At 41.8% G+C, this 16,617-nt stretch overlaps 1 protein-coding gene and 1 long non-coding RNA gene across 7 annotated transcripts in view; one reads left to right on the top strand and one right to left on the bottom strand.

Annotated features, from left to right (window-relative positions):
• The window catches only part of Pglyrp4 (peptidoglycan recognition protein 4), a 63,065-nt gene that overhangs the window by 31,574 nt on the left and 14,874 nt on the right, over nt 1–16,617 (bottom strand). For 2 of the 6 annotated variants that reach the window (XR_004119668.1, XR_004119671.1), the window contains one exon: nt 15,415–15,564. The exons of 1 other annotated variant lie outside the window; for it this stretch is intronic. The gene's annotated coding sequence lies outside the window, so the exon portion shown is untranslated. Of the gene's footprint in view, nt 1–1,185; nt 1,361–15,414; nt 15,565–16,617 lie in introns of those variants that run through there. 3 more of the 6 variants (XR_004119669.1, XR_004119670.1, XR_004119667.1) reach the window with 3 other exon arrangements.
• The window catches only part of LOC116093225, a 13,003-nt gene continuing 2,633 nt past the window's right edge, over nt 6,248–16,617 (top strand). Inside the window, exons 1-2 of the long non-coding RNA XR_004119673.1 lie at nt 6,248–6,340; nt 16,192–16,273. This is a non-coding gene — a long non-coding RNA (uncharacterized LOC116093225). The remainder of the gene's footprint in view (nt 6,341–16,191; nt 16,274–16,617) is intronic.

Here is a 16,617-nt window from a genome sequence, read left to right as displayed (position 1 = left end):
AGATAAATTGAAATCATGTAACTTTTCTCATCATAATGCAATAAAAGTTTAAAAAAAAAAAAGAATTATTTATTGACTCTACCAAAATAAGGAAGCAGAGGGAACGACAGTTACAATACCAGCTATAAGCTAAAACAATAAGCTGGGGACTGGGATCTCTACTTGGGGGAGATGTTTTCATATTAATAAAAATAAAAATGTATTCTTTTACAGTTAGGGTGAGTTTCTTTGTGTATCATCTCTTGGTATGAGACTCCTGATATGCGAAGCACAGTGGTTCAAATTGGCCAGTATGCCTTTCTAGGAAGTTTTCATGAGCTGCTGTACATGTCATTTCTATTTGTTCATTGACTCCTACGCAAGTCAGAAGAATGCAAGTCACAGTCATGTAAAAAAGACAGGCTCAGTTGATCACAAGTCATTCATTCTCAACAGCTTAGGTTGGAGGACAGTAGGCTACAGTATTGTGATATCAGGTGACAGCGTTCTCTTGTTAACTGCTTGGGATTCCTGGAACATGCTTATGACAGTTCTGGAGAGTAATTGGCTTCATTTTTATAGTCTCATTTTAATGTCCATTTCACATTTGACCCCTAACAGAGCAACAAATCCAATCTTGTAACATTGGTTAGAGGTTTCTTCTTATAACTTTTTATGTACCTGAAGAGTATGATATGTAAACTTTTATTATCATTTGTTATTCTGGCAGGAGTTCCAGGTAGTTCCACAAAGTAAAAAGTTCATAGAAATAGTTTTCATAAAATAACCATGTGCCCTGTGCTAAGGAATTCACAGAAACTGAAACTTCCACTGGCAGGGTTTGAAAGCTTTGTCAGAGTGTTTTTCTGAAGATGGAGCTGTTGAACCCTAGAAGATACTAGGCTTGACAAGTGGGTTTAAATTCAGGGACAAAATAAATGTAAGAGGTGAATACATGACTACAAGTTTTCCCAGAAAAAGAAGGATGCAGGGTAGCCATGAGCAGACACTGGATTTGAATCACAACAATTTAACCTATTTTTTTTTTCTTGATACTCAAAATCAATGACACTTAAGCATAAGACACCTCTCTGGGAGTGATTGGTCAGAAACCCCTCCCCACCCTCAAAGAAAAAAAAAAACACAACATGGGCTATTGGCATTGCTCTTGGAAGCCTGCCATGACTACGTGAAGAGGGAATATTGCTGAAGACACAACACATTTTATTTGTAGGATATAAAAAACAAAAAACCTTCCTCCTAAACAGCTGGCTTCATAGTGACGGAAGTGCTACCCACAGCACTGTGGGATAAAACATTACACAGTTTGGCATTCTCTGAGCTGTGGCCAGTTGTGGATCTCTGCGTTAATCAGCATCTACTGCAAATAAAATCCTCTGGTTAGGATTTCAAAATACTTTAAACTATTGATATAATACGTTATCAAGAATCAGCCTACCATTTTGTCCATTTTGTGCAAACAGTAGTAGTTTCTCCCTTGGGAAATATGATATGTCTAGCCATAAGCTCTTGGCCCCAATAACAGTGCCAGATATGGGTTCTAATCTTGTGGAATGGGCTTTAAATCTAATCTCTTTTTTTCATTAATTTATGCATTCAATCACTTTACATTCTGATTGCAGCCCCCGCCTTCTTCTGGGTGCCCCCTCACAAAGCCCCACCACCCACAGTTCCTCCCCCTCCTCTGGGAAGCAGAAGGCCTCCTAAGCATAATGGATCACTGTAGGGCTTAGGCTCATCCTCTCTCACTGAGGCCAGACAGTGCAGCCAAGTTAGGGCAATGGCATGCAGAGGTAGGCAAAAGATTTAGTGATGGTGCCCGCTCCACTTTTAGGGAGACCCACGTGAAAACCAAGCTGCATCTATGCTACATATGTATTCTCTTTGGTTGGTGATTCACTCTCTGGGAGCCCCCAAGGGTCTAGGCCAGTTGACTTTATTGATCTTCCTGTGGACTTCCTATCTTCTCAGGTGCCCTCAGTCCTTTCCCCAGTTCTTCCACAAGACTTCCTGAGCTCCATGCAATGTTTGGCTATGGTTCTCAGCATCTGTATCAGTCAGCTGCTGGGTGGAGTCATTCAGAAGACAGTAATGCTAGGCTCCTGTCGGCAAGTATAATACAGTATCATTAATGGTGGCATGGATTGTTTCCTGCACACAGGATGCGTCTCAATTTGAACCAGTCAGTGGTTGGTCAACCCTCCATCTGCCCCATCTTTATCCCTGAACATCTTGTAGGCAGGACAAATATAGGGTCAACAGTTTTATGGGTAATTTGGTGTCTGTCCTTCTCCGACCACTGGGTGTCCTTCGAGGCTATAGGGTATGGCTTCTTCAGATTCCATGATCCCCACTGCTAAGAGACTCAGCTAGAGTCACCCCACAGATTCCTGGGAGCCTCCTCAATCCCAGATATCTGGCATGTCCCAGAGATACCTGCCTCTTGCCAGCTGCCAATCTCCATTCATTCTCTTGGACTTCTCTCCTGGACCTACACTTGATCCTGATCCCCCAAGTTCCCTTCCCCATCCCCTTTCTCATCCTGTTCCCTCCCTCCGTCTGCCTCTGATGACTATTTTACTTCCCCTCTGAGTGAGATTCAGTCTTCTTTCCTTGTCCCTCCCTTGTTAGTTAGCTTCCTTGAGTCTGGATTGTAGAACAGGTGTCCTGTATTTTATGGCTAATATCCACTTATAACTGAGCACATATCATGCATGTCCTTTGGGGCCTGGGTAACCTCACTCAGGATGATATTTTCTAGTTCCATCAATTTGCCTGAAAATTTCAAAATGTCCTTGTTTTTAATAGCTGAGTAGTATTCCATTGCGCAAATGAACCACATTTTCTTTATCTGTTATTTGGTTGAGGGACATCTGGGCTGTGTTCAGTTTCTGGCTATGATAAATAAAGCTGCTATAAATATAGTTGAGTAAATGTACTTGTGGGATGATGGAACATCTTTTGGGTATATAAAGAGGAGTTGGGTATATAAAGCTGGGTCTTCAGGCAGAACTATTCCCAGTTATCTAAGAAACCACCAACTTGATTTCTAGTTGTAAAATTTTGCACTCCCACCAGCAATGAAAGAGTCCTCCCCTTGCTCCACATCCTCACCAGCAACTGCTGTCCTTTAGATTTTGATTTTAGCCACTCTGACTGGTGTAAGGTAGAATCTTACCTGCTAGGTGAAGACCTAGGAGGTTGAACATTTCTTTAAGTATTTCTCAGCCATTAGAGATTTCTCTGATAAGAACTCCACAAATGAGAAAAAAGTTATAAAGTTTGTATTTCTGGGTCTGGGTTACCTCACTCAGAATGCTTGTTTCCATCTTCATCCATTTCCTTTGAATTCCATTTTTCTTAACTGCTGAACAATTTTTTTGTGTGTAAATATACCAGGTTTTTATTATCCATTCTCCAGTTGATGGATATCTAAACTGTTTCCATTTCCTGGCTATTGTGAATAAAGCAGAAATGAACATGGCCAATCAAGTGTCTCTGTGGAAGGATATAGAATCATTTGGATGTATGCCCAAGAGTGGAATAGCTGGATCAGGTACAGCTGTTTGGAAGAACCCCAGCACTGATTCTCACAGTGGCTGAACCTCTTTGTACTCCCATCCACAGTCAGGAAGTGCCCCCACCCCCACAGCCACATCAGCATGTGTTCTCAGGTATTCATTGCTATTTTCATGTTGTTTATCTGTTTGAGGAAGGTTGTTTTTTTTTTTTTTAATCTTAGGCATTCTGACAGGGATAAGATAACCTCTCAGGCATTTTGATTTGTATTTCTCTGCTGGCTAAAGATGCTGAACACTTTTAAACATCTCTCAGCTGTCTTTTTTTAACTCTCACTTTAGTTTTATGCCCCAATTGTAGTAGGGTTGTTTGTTTTCCTGATGTTTCATTGTTTTCTTTTGTTGTATATTTGTGATACTAACACTCTAACAAGATAAATAAGTAGCAAAGGTATTTTCCCATTCTGGAGGCCGCCTCTATGCTCAAACAGAAGCTTTGGAGTTTCAAGAGCATCAATCTCATGTATCAGTTGTCAGTTTTAATATCTGTACTAAAATGTTCTAGTTAGAAAGTCCTGTACCACTAATTTCAAGCTACTCAAGTTTCTCCTCTATCAAACAGGTCTCTGGTTTTATGTTGAGGTCCTGATCCAGGCGGAGTTGAGTTTTACACAGGGAATCTATGTACATCCCTCTACATGTAGCTACTGACTTCAAACAGCACTTTTCTTAAAGCTGCTATCTTTTCTACAATGTGTACCATTATTCTCACTGTGAAAATTCAGGCGGCTGGCTGGTTCTGTGTGCATCCTCAGTCATATTCCATTGACCAATCAATCTGGTTTATGCCAGTTCCACGTGATTGCTATTGCTGGAGCGCTGTAGTTAACTTCAAATCTGGGGTGGTGATGCCTATGGTGACTTTTCGTTGTTGTTGTTCAGCATTGTTTAGGTTATCCTGAGTAGTGTGTGATTCTATATGAAATTTGAGGTTGTTATTCCAGCTTCTGGAGGAATCACACTGAAATTTTGATGGAGATTACCTTGAATCTATAGATTGCTTTTGGTAGCTTGGCCATTGTTGGGACTCAGACCTGGGACAAGTGGCTGAGATGTCTATTTAATATACCAAAGTAGAACTGACTTCCAGGTTCTCCCAGCATCCCTCAGTCCCTACTTGAACTTTCCAGTTTTGGACTTCCTCTCACCCAGAAGCTAGCTCTCTCTCTCTCTCTCTCTCTCTCTCTCTCTCTCTCTCTCTCTCTCTCTCTCCTCTTTCTCTCCTCTTTACCTTCCCTCCTGTCTTCCACTGCATAGTGACTTCCCTGGCCTCATTCCTTGGCACCAGTGAGCTGCTCCCAAATAAACCTGCCCTTTTTTACTTTCAACACAGCTTGAATTGGATTTTTTAAATTTACATTTCAGCTATTCCCCCACACACACTTCCTGGTCCCCCTTCCCACAGTTCCTCATCCTATTCCTCCCCCTCTTTGTCTCTTTGCCACCAGGCCTCCCCCTTTCCTGGAGACTCACGTCTCTCAAGGATTAAACACATCTTCTCCTACTGAGATCAAATCAGGCAGTCCTCTGCTATATATGTGCTGCCCATATATGCTGCCTAGTTGATGGCTCAGTCTCTGGGGGCTCCCTGGAGTCTGGGTTAGTTTGTTGTACCTGGTGTCTCTCTCCCTGGTGCTGAGGCCTGCAAACAGGGCTTGAGTTAGTTAAAAAGGGAGGCAATGTATAAATGAGATATTTTGTTGTAGGTAAGAGAAAACAGGCTGGTCAAGTAGAGAAAAGGGAGATGAAAGAGTGGAGAGAAGGAGAAAGAGAAAGGAAAGGAAGAAAGCAAAAGAAGAACAAAGAGCAAGAGAAGAGAGAGCAAGAGAGGGAGAGCAGAGAAAAAGAGCAAGAGAGCAAGAGGAGGAAGAGCAAGAGAGAGGGAAGAGCAAGAGAGAGAGGAGGGGGCAAACTGGCCCTTTTATTGTATGGGCGTGGCATGCCTGGCTGTGCTGTGGTCAGATGACTGGGGATAGGGTCCAGCTAGAATGCTGGGGGCTTGGAGCATTGTCTACCTGATAAAGCACACATCTCCTGCAGGGACAGCTGTGAGGGGTTGTGATTGAAACAGGAACCAAAAACTCAGGAGTTATGGCCAAGCTCCTTCTGCCCCCTGCAAGCAGAAAACTGCCCATGAAGGCTCCAGGGCTCAAAGCCAAATACTCTACTGAGCTTAAGTTACCTGAGCAGGCCACTGCCCCACACTGCCCCACATAAGTTGAGACTGCTGGTCTTCCTATGGGGTTACCCTCCCCTTCAGCTTCTTCAATCCTTCCCCTAATTCAACCATAGAGGTCCCCAACTTCAGTCCAGTGGTTAGGTGTGTATATCTATATCTGTCTCAGTCAGCTGTTGGTGAGGCCTCTCAGGGGATAGCCATGCCAGGCTCTCATCTGTAAGCACATTATATGTAGCCGCCTGCAGCCACACATATGAATGGGTCTTCTTGAATGGGATTCAGGGCCTGAAAAAATTAAGGGTACCAGAATGCGAGAAGGGGTTTGAAAAAATGAGACTGACACATGGTATGCTTTCAGTCCGCCATCATTAATAGATTTCCCTTGTTACAAGCAAGCAGGTGGATAGGTAAAGCAAAATCCCTCCCCCAAGTCCGTCAGCAACTTGGCCCAATCGGCTTCAGTCTCTGGAGGCGGGACTTCCGGCATAACAGGAACTTGGAGAGAGGAGTGGCTATTAGCAGGAGGTTGGAGAGAGGCCTGGCTATATGTGGCAAAGTGGGGTCTGACAGAACCAGCCCGCAGGTAGGAGGATCACATTATAACACCAGTAATGTATCAGACCTTGGTGCCCCTGCAATGAGATGGATCCCAAGTTGGGCCAATCATTGGATGGCCTGCCTTTCCTTCAGTCTCTTCTCCATTTTGGTCACTGCAGTTCTTTTACACAGGAACAATTCTGGGTCAGAAATTTTGACTGTGGGTTATTAACCCTGTCCCTCCACTTGATGCCCTGTTATCTACTAGAGATGGACTCTTTGGAGTCCTTCTCCCCATTGTTGGGCATCTTAACTAAAGTCACCCATACTGAGTCCAGAGTCTCTTACCTCCCAGGTCTCTGGTACTTTCTAGTCACCCCCCTGCCCCCAAGGCTGCATATTTACATTCATTCTCCTGGTCCTCTGGGATTTTCTCCTGTTCCCCTCCCATACCTGAACCTGTTCCCCTCTTCTCCTTCTTCCCCTTCCCACCCAAATCCCTCCCATGATTATTTTCTTTCCTCTTCTAAGTAAGATTAAAGCACCGTCACTTGGACCTTTCGGTTTGTTACACTTCTTACACTCTGTGGGTTATATCCTGGGTTTTCTATACTTTTTGGCTAATATCCATGTAACAGTGAGTACATACTATCCATGTCCTTTTGACACTGGGTTACCTCATTCAGGATGATATTTTCTAGTTCCATCCATTTGCCTGCAAAATTCACAATGTCTTCCCTTTTCCTAGCTGAACATGTAAAGGAACCACATTTTTTGTATCCTTTCTTCTGATGAGGAGCATCTGGGTTGTTTCCAGCTTCTGGGCATTACAAATCAGGCTGCTATGAACATAGTGGAGCACATGTCCTTGTGGTATGGTGGGGCCTCTTTTGGGTATATTCCCAAGCATGGTATAGCTGGATCTTGAAGTAGAACTATTTCCAATTTTCTGAGAAACCCCCAGATTGATTTCCAGAGTGGTTGTACCAGTTTGCAATCCCACCAGCAATGGAGAAGTGCTGTCAATTAGTTTTTGATCTTAGCCATTGGTGTGAGGTGAAATCTCAGGGTCATTTTTATTTGAATTTCTCTGACTTTGAACATTCCTCTAAGTGCATCTTGGCCATTTGATATTCTTCTGTTGTGAATTCTCTGTTTAGCTCTGTACCCCATTTTTATTGGGTTATTTGGTTTTGGGGAGGTTAACTTCTTGAGTTCTTTTTATATTTTGGATATTAGCCCTCTATCAGATGTAGGGGTAGTGAAGTTTTTCCCAATCTGTAGGTTGCCAACTTGTCCTATTAATGATGTCTTTTGCCTTACAAAAGATATTCCATTTCCTGGGGTTCCATTTATCAATTATTGATGTTAGAGCCTGGGCCATTGGTTTTCTGTTCTGAAAATTTCCCCCAGTGCCAATAAGTTAGAGGCTATTTCCCACTTTCTCTTCTGTTAAATTGAGTGTATCTGATTTTATGTGAAGGTTCTTGATCCACTTGGACTTGAGCTTTGTGCAGGTGATAAATATGATTCTATTTGCATTCTACATGCACACTCCCAGTTAGACCATTTGTTGAAGATGCTTTCTTTTTTCCACTGTATGTTTTTCACTCTCTTTGTCAAAGATCAAGTGTCCATAAGTGTGTGGGTTTCTTTCTGGGTCTTCCTTTTGGTTTTTTGAGACAGGGTTTCTCTGAGTATCCCTGATTGTCCTGGAACTCACTCTGTAAGACCAGGCTGGCCTCGAACTCAGAAGTCCACCTGGCTCTGCCTCCCAAGGGCTGAGATTAAAGGCATGAGCCACCACCGCCTGTCTTTCTGGGTCTTCAACTCTATTTCATTAATCTGCTTGCTGTTTGTGTCTCAATACCATGCAGCTTTTATCACGATTGCTCTATAGTATAGCTTGAGATCAGGGATGGTGATTCCCCCAGAAGATCCTTTATTGTTGAGAAGTATTTTGGCTATCTTAGGTTGGTTTTTTGTTGTTGTTTTTGTTTTTCTACAAGAAGTTGAGAATTGCTCTTTCCACATCTGTGAAGCATTGTATTGGAAATTTGATGAGGGTTACATTGAATATGTAGATTACTTTTGGTAAGATGGCCATTTTCACTATGTTAATCCTTCCAATACATGAACATGGAGATCTTTTGATCTTCTGAGGTCTTCAGTTTCTTTCTTCAGGAATTTGAAGTTTTTGTCATACAGATTTTTCACTTGCTTGGTAAGAGTTACACCAAGATATTTTATACTATTTGTGGATCTTGTGAAGGGTGCTATTTCCCTAATTTCTTTCTCAGCCTGTTTATCATTTGTATGAAGGAAGGATACTGATTTGTTTGAGTTAACTTTATATCCAGACACTTTGTTGAAGTTATTTATCAGCTGGAAGAGTTCTCTGGTGGAATTTGGGGCGTCACTTATGTATCATATCATCTGCAAATAGTGATACTTTTCCTTCTTCCTTTCCAATTTGTAGCCCCTTGACCTCATGCTATTGCCTAATTGCTCTAGCTAGGATTTAAGTACTGTATTGAATAGATAGGGGGAAAGTGGGCAGCCATGTCTTATCCTGGATTTTAGTGGGATTATTCAAGTTTCTTTCCATTTAATTTGACATTGGCTGTTGGTTTGCTATATATTGCTTGTATTATGTTTAGGTATGTGCCATGAATTCCCAATCTCTCTAAAACTTTTAACATGAAGGGGTCAATTTTGTCAAAGGATTTTTTAGCATATAATGTGATGATCATGTGTTTTTTCTTTCAGTTTGTTTATATAGTGGATATTGTTGATATGTTTTTGTATATTGAAACATCCTCACATCCCTGGACAAAGACTACTTGAACTTGGTGAATGATACTTTTGATGTGTTCTTGGACTGGGTTTGCAAGAATTGTACTGAGTACTTTTGCATCGATATTCATAAGTAAAATTGGTCTGAAGTTCTCTTTCTTTGTTGGGTCTTTGTGTGGTTTAGGAATCAAAGTAACTGTGGCTTCATAGAATAAATTAGGTAGTGTTCCTTCTGTTTCTGTTTTGTGTAATAGTTTGAAGAGTATTGGTATTAGTCCTGGTAGAACTCTGCACTAAAAACATCTGGCCCTGGGCTTTTTTGTTATTGTTGTTGGGAGGTTTTTAATAACTACTTCTATTTCCTGAGGGTTTACATGATCTGTATTTAACATGATCTGTATGTGTTATCTGTCTAGAAAATCATCCATTTCACCTAGATTTTCCAGTTTTGTTGAGTATAAGCTTTTGTAGAATCTGATGATTTTTTTAATTTCCTCAGTTTCTTTTGTTATGTCTCCCTTTTCATTTTTTATTTTGTTAATTTGGATACTGTCTCTGTGCCATTTAGTTGGTTCGGCTAAGGGTTTATCTATCTTGTCGATTTTCTCAAATAACCAGCTCTTGGTTTTGTTGATTCTTTGTACCATTCTTTTTGTTTCTAACTGGTTGATTTCAGTCCTGACTTTGACTCTTTCCTGCCTTCTACTCCTCTTGAGTGTGTTTGCTTCTTTCTGTTCTAGAGCTTTCAGGTGTGCTTTCAAGCTGCTGGTATATCCTCTCTCCAGTTTCTTTTTGGAGGCACTCAGATCTTTGAGTTTTCCTCCTGAGAAAGGGGAAGACAAATCACAGCTCCCAATCCTTAACTGAATTGTTCTCCAAGGATCTCAACTTCATTTCAGAATACCTGGGGTCTCTCAATCCTTAGCATAGTGGAAAGGTCATACCAGAAACCAGATGTGCAGCCTTTACTGAAGCAAGTTCCTATCCCAGCATACCAAAAATGCCCTGCCAGAACTCGTGGGGTGTCTCTGAGATTAGTGTCTCTGAACCAAAAGTCAAGAGCTGGAGGCAAGCCAATACAACCCAACAGCAAGAGTGATGAGCTTCACAGGTCATAAATCAAACCCTGGCCATAGGCATAAACCTTCAGGTATCTAAGACAATTCAGTACATGCACAAGGAACCAGAGAAAGAAGGAAAAATGGTACCTGCTCCCAAAGCATACATCATTACAAGGTTCCAAGGTAGTTGGTTAGATATAAGATATATTATAATAATTGGAAAATAATTAATGAGTTTTTAGTCATAAAATATTCTATTGTGTGTTACAAGAAAGCTTCTATGTAGGCAGGAATTAGAGACTGGCTCACAACCTAAGACTGCGGGCTGCTGGGGTACCCACTTGAGAGAACACACAGTGTTTTTGTATGCAGATTCTTGGCATATACTTCATACCATGTAAATGAAGACAAACATGACTGATTGACATACAATTCTTGTAACTAGAATGAGTTGTTGTGAATGTAATTTCTATGTGTGCAATCTCAACCATGCAAGTTAGGACCATGTAAACCAAGGACATGTAAATGAAGGTAGTCCTAGCTGATTAGATGTAATCAAGGTCAAAGGTTTGAGTGACTCAACACCAGGTACCTGCTCTGTGATGTCAGTTAGAGTACTCTACCTAGCTATTTTGAATATCTGGATTATGTTGGTGAAAAATCATAAAGGATATCAGCCTCCATTTTCTAGTCTCTTATTAATAGTCTTCCATCCACAGATTTACACTTCCTGCCCTACCTCTCAATTCTCTCCCACCCTATACAGAAACACCACACTGCTCATCTGTGATGAATCTATCCTGGGATGGGGTAAACATGTCAGCCAGGGGCTGCCTATAGCTAGGCCTACAGTACTCTGCCAAGCATTGTGTGGCCCCTCAGCTTTGGTAAGTCAGCTCAGCTTCCCTAATCAGGAGCTTGCCTTCCAGTTCTTTTTTCCATTCCCAGCCTTTCTTTCTTCCAAATCAGTCTACCAGATCCTGCCTTCTTTATCCTGACAGCTTTGTGACTTTCTACAACTGCCTAAGAGCTTCTTACTTCACCATTCTTTGCTTTCTGTCACGTTCATCGTGCTCTGAAATTCATCTTTTACACGTGGATGAAAGGGTAGCTCCCCACTCAATCACACCCTTTCCTTTCTTTTATTGTGTATGTCCTCCCTCTACTTCTTTCCTGATAGTGGACAGAGACCAGGTCCAGAAAGCTTGGCAGCCCATTCTTTTATACACATCTTTGCTTCTCCAGGATTCAAATAGGGTGCAAAAATAGACAACCCTCAAAGTCACTGATGAAATGAGGCATGGAGAAAATCATCAAAACCTTCCACCAGAATTTTGGGAAGGAGGGAGGCCCTAGTACCCTGAGCCAAAAGGAACTCAAACAGCTGGTGAATAGGACATGCTAAGCTTCTTCAAGGTAAGGCTTAACTTAGTGAGGGAGGAAGATGCCCAAGAAGTGCTCTCTAGTTTTGTGCAGCAGCTTGCCACTTCTGTAGCCTCTTCTTGAGCCAGTTGGTGAGCCTGATGGCTTCTTCAGGATTGAACTACAGCTGCCCGCTTGGGCCTGGTGTCTGCCTACCTACAGAACTGGTCTGAAGCTGCTGAGTCATATTTGGTGTTTGCTATGGAACTGAACTGCTGAGAAAGCAGATCGAGCTTGCCCCCAAAGAACTATTGCTAAACAGGTTCACTTCCCTCATATCCTAATAACTTTTCTCTTCCACTACCTCTGCTGGCTGGTGGGCTAGAGGAGAAGTTGTTATTAAACGTAGATTGCAGAATCTTTATGCCTGGAAGCATCTTCTCCACCATGAGTGCTCAGTCCATCGTTTCAATTTTTAAATTGATCCCCTGGATTTTCCACAATATCACTGACAGTGCCCTCTAGCTCTCTTCTATGCCCATGAGTAGCACTAACAGATGTTTCTCTTCTAACTACAGAAAGGGAAAAAGGATGAGAAAGCCATGAGTTACATTGTAGATAACCTCAACACAAATAAAGATAAACACCTGAGCTTGGAAGAATTTTTGGCTTTCATAGATAGGATACTGATTAATACACATAAAGAGAGTCACCATGTGGCCATGGCCAGGGTTCCAGCTATGGCCAAGCCTCAGAAAGGATAGCCATAGACACTAATCAGAAGTGTCCACTTTGCACCTGTTCAACCAGAACTACAAAGAATGTTGTGTCACATAGGCCTATTTATTGAGCTGTGGGATGGGGAGCAATAATGTCTTCTTCAGGCCACTGCCTTCCATGATGCTTCTGCCTCCTAGATTTATCCTTCTCAGTAGAATGAGCACTAGACAGATCTGTTCTTGCTTGCAGCTCAAATTCCCTCATTAAATCATAATGAGATGACAACCAGCAACTTGTTTGTCTGCTTTCATCTTTGGGCATTCCACTGTGACTCTGTCCCATCTTGGACGTGTGCCAACTGTTTGAGTGGGAGTGCCCACATTTAGCCTGTAAATGTGGGCCTTGGCACTGCAGAAACAAAAGCAGCTGGCCTCTTCAAAATGCCAGCCATTTTCAACCTTGGCCCAGGCCTTCTTCACTGATCTCTGCCAATAATTCTAATACAACACTAAACCTCTAGAAGTTTTTCTGAAATAGACCCAGGCAATGCTGTCTGGGGAGGATACTTGAACTCTAGCAGTGTGAACAATGGAGCATGAGTGATTACAAACCCATTTTTAAGTCCATACTGCCTTTCCACGTGACACAATAAATGGTTACTTTAGAATATGGTATTTTTATCTTAGAAGTGAGGTAGATGTGTTTCCCTTCCCAAGAATTCTGCAGAGCTGGTGATAGGTCTAACTGGGCAATATCTGTGAAGATCTTTATGATGTGTGAATCCAAGTGGCTCTCTCAGGAGGCTGGAGTTGTTTCATAGCCTTCTTAGCTTCCTTTAGGGAGCTCCTAGGGTAAAGAACCCCTGAGTCAATGGCTCAGAATTGTCCCTACTAATCACCTTTGAAGAATTGTGGATTTAGGTTCTCTTAAAGAGAGTAGGTAGGAGAATCCTCCCCACTATTTTCATTTGAACCTCATGGAGTCTCTCCCCCTTGAGAAGATAGGATAGCTAAACAACAAGCACATTCATGCCCACAACCCACTGACCCTCAGCTGGCCCAACCAACAGTTGAGGGCTTAGTTGACTTGATCTGCCTTGCCTAGCATTTTCTTTTATTTTTTTTAACTTTTATTGCATTATCAGAAAAGTTACATGATTTCAATTTATCTGAATTTGTTAACATTTAAAAACATATTTTAATTAAATAGAATTGAATCACATTCTTGTTCCCCTTTTGTACCACTGCTCCTCCCATAGACCCCCTTCAATATCTATATTTTTGTCGTATTCCTTAAAATTTATAAAATATTATAAAAATAAAAATAACTATTATAAAAGTTGTTTGATATAAAACAACAATTGATTTAACAGTCTTATGTAGATGCTCATCTACAGCAATAGTGAAAATCCATTTTTCTCAATATAAATTTTAAAAAACTCCAAACATATTAGCTGTATACTTAAAAATAACATATCACTACTACTATTTTCTTAAATGAACATGAGTATATAAAGTCTTTTTGTTTGTTTTGTATTTAGTAGAGTTTAAAATCTTGGCTCTTACTGTGGTACAAGCCCAAAATAAGAACAATTTTTAGGCATTGGGTTTCATTTTGCCTGGCATTTTCATCCTTCAGACTTAGACTTCACTCCTCCAACCACTGTCACCTCTAGACTTCGTTTTTTCTTTTTTTTTCTTTTTTATTAGATATTTTCTTTATTTGCATTTCAAATGGTATCTCCTCTCCTGGTTACCCCTCCAGAAAAATATAAAAAACAAAGACAAACCCTGTTTCCTCCCCCATCCCCCTGCTCACCAACTTACCCTCTCCCACTTCCTGGCCCTGGCATTCCCCTACACTGGGACATTAACCTTCACAGGACCAAGGGTCTCTCTTCCCATTGATGACCAACTAGGCTATCCTCTGCTATACATATGTTGCTGGAGCCATGAGTCCCACCATGTGTGCTCTTTAGTTGATGGCTTAGTCCCTGGGAGCTCTGAGGGTACTAGTTAGTTCATATTGTTGTTCATCCTAAGGGGCTGCAAACCCTTCAACTCCTTGGGTCCTTTCTCTAGCTCCTTCATTAGGCACCCTATGCTCAGTCCAATGGATGGTTGTGAGTCTCTACTTCTGTATTAGTTAGACACTGTCAGAGCCTCTCAGGAGACAGCTATATCAGGCTCCTGTCAGGCAGCACTTGCCGGCATCCACAATAGTATCTGGGTTTGGTGATTGTATATGGAAAGGATCCCCAGGTGGAGCAGTCTCTGGACTGTCCTTCTTTCATTCTCTACTCCATAGTTTGTCTCTGCAACTCCTTCCATGGGTATTTTCTTCCCTTTTCCAAGAAGGAACGAAGTATCCACACTTTGGTCTTCCTTCTTCTTGAGTTTCTTGTAGTTTGTGGATTGTATTTTGGGTATTCTGAGCTTCTGGGCTAATATCCATTTATCAGAGAGTGCATACCATGTGTGTTCTTTTGTGATTGGGTTACCTCAGTCAGGATGATTTTCTCCAGATCCATCCATTTCCCTAAGAATTTCATAAATTCTTTGTTTTTAATAGCTGAGTAGTACTCCATTGTGTAGATGTAACACATTTTCTGTATCCATTCCTCTTCCTCTGTTAAGGGACAGCTGAATAGTTTCCAGTTTCTGGCTATTATAAATAAGGCTGCTATGAACAGAGTGGAGTATGTGTCCTTATTACATGTTGGAGCATCTTCTGGGTATATCCCCAAGAGTGGTATAGCTGGGTCCTCTGGTAGTACTATGTCCAATTTCCTGAGGAACCACCAAACTGATTTCCAGAGTGGTTATACCAGCTTGCAATTTTACCAGCAATGCAGGAGTGTTCCTCCTTCTCTATAACCTCGCCATCATCTGCTGTCACCTGAGTTCTTTCTTAGAGGGTATTCTTTCCCTGGGAATAGAGCAAGGTGTCTCTAGCTTCCCAAAAAGGAAGTATCAAGGATTGATCCAAAACAAAAGAGATGTGACCAAGATAGAAGGTTTAAGGCTGACTCTGACTAAAGCAACAAAAAGAACTCAGATAAAACTAGGACATAGCTGAGAACACCCTGTGAAAAAAACACAGGTACCTCCTCCCTGGGAAAGAGCCAGATAGCTACATCTCCCACAACTCCTTCCTAAAAGCAGCCTTCAGTAATCCTTACCATCCTTTGCCTGGAGTGGTGTATGGATTGTGTCCCTGACATCAAGGAATGTCAGGTCTGTGGGGATGGGTCTGCTCCACTTGTCTGAGGGCTGTGGTGTCAGCTCATTCTCAACTACCATCCCCTTTTCCTTTCAACAAGGGCTGAATTCTGGGAAAGAAATAAAAGATTATAATCCCAGAAAAATAGTTCACTATGTGTCCTCATTAGGACTTCAGAACCTATAGCCCTCATATACATTCACCATTCATGCCTCCTCAAATATGATACTGCTTCCTTGAAACTCTTCAGCCCTTCCCCCCACCTCTGCACTTAATCAGAGAGGTTCAGACATACAGCTTTCCAACACTGATTTTCAGACCCTTAAGGTGTATGCTCAGATCTAGCATCCTTAAAGAATCTGTCCACTTGTTAGGGCACTGACAGCTACTGTGTACTACTTAGTGATAGGTTCCAGCACACTCCAAGGCTGCTCTTACCATGACCTGAATCCTCACATCCTAATGTGTTCGTCAAAAAGCACCTTTAGGCATCTCCAGCCACAACACATGTAGGGAATTCCAGTTTAGGAATTCTGGAAACATATGTATCAAGGAAACCAGGAACTGTTGCTGACAGTGGTAGATGCCACCTTTTGCTTTTGTAAAACATGTGGCAATGTTCTTACACATGAAATTTTAACATCATTTTACTCTTGTTTTTATTATTTGGACGTCCTTCATTTATTTACATTTTCATCTGAAATATCATACCATTTTACCTTTATTTTTGTGCTAGATATGACAGAAGCCTATAACATCAGCTGCATGAAAGGCTGAGAGGAGAGGATCATGAGTTCAAGATCAGCCCAGACAACTTAGTAAGACTCTATCATAAAATACCATTATCCCTGGCAAGACTTCCAGTGGTGGGACCAGGATACTGACCCAGTCACAAAGCCCTGGACCCATATCTGACCTGGTTCAAGACATGCTGTGACAATGTTGGCTCAGAGCTTGTCCAAGTGGCCAACCAATAACTGGTATAACAGAGGCCCAAGCCACAAAAGCCCTTGCTGGGCACTGCCTGGTTGTCCAGGAACCAGAAGCTGGACGGCTCAGAGACAAGAAGAAACCCCAAACTTGGCCATGCTTCTCTGCCTGCCACTGAGGAATAGAGAGAGCCCCTCCACTCTTTACACACATGATCTGATAACAAAAAAAA

The sequence above is a fragment of the Mastomys coucha genome, unplaced genomic scaffold, assembly GCF_008632895.1.
Source record: "Mastomys coucha isolate ucsf_1 unplaced genomic scaffold, UCSF_Mcou_1 pScaffold16, whole genome shotgun sequence".
Lineage (NCBI taxonomy): Eukaryota > Metazoa > Chordata > Mammalia > Rodentia > Muridae > Mastomys > Mastomys coucha.
The sequence above is the reverse complement of the archived record's forward strand: the minus strand, read 5'-3'. Positions and strand labels throughout refer to the sequence as shown.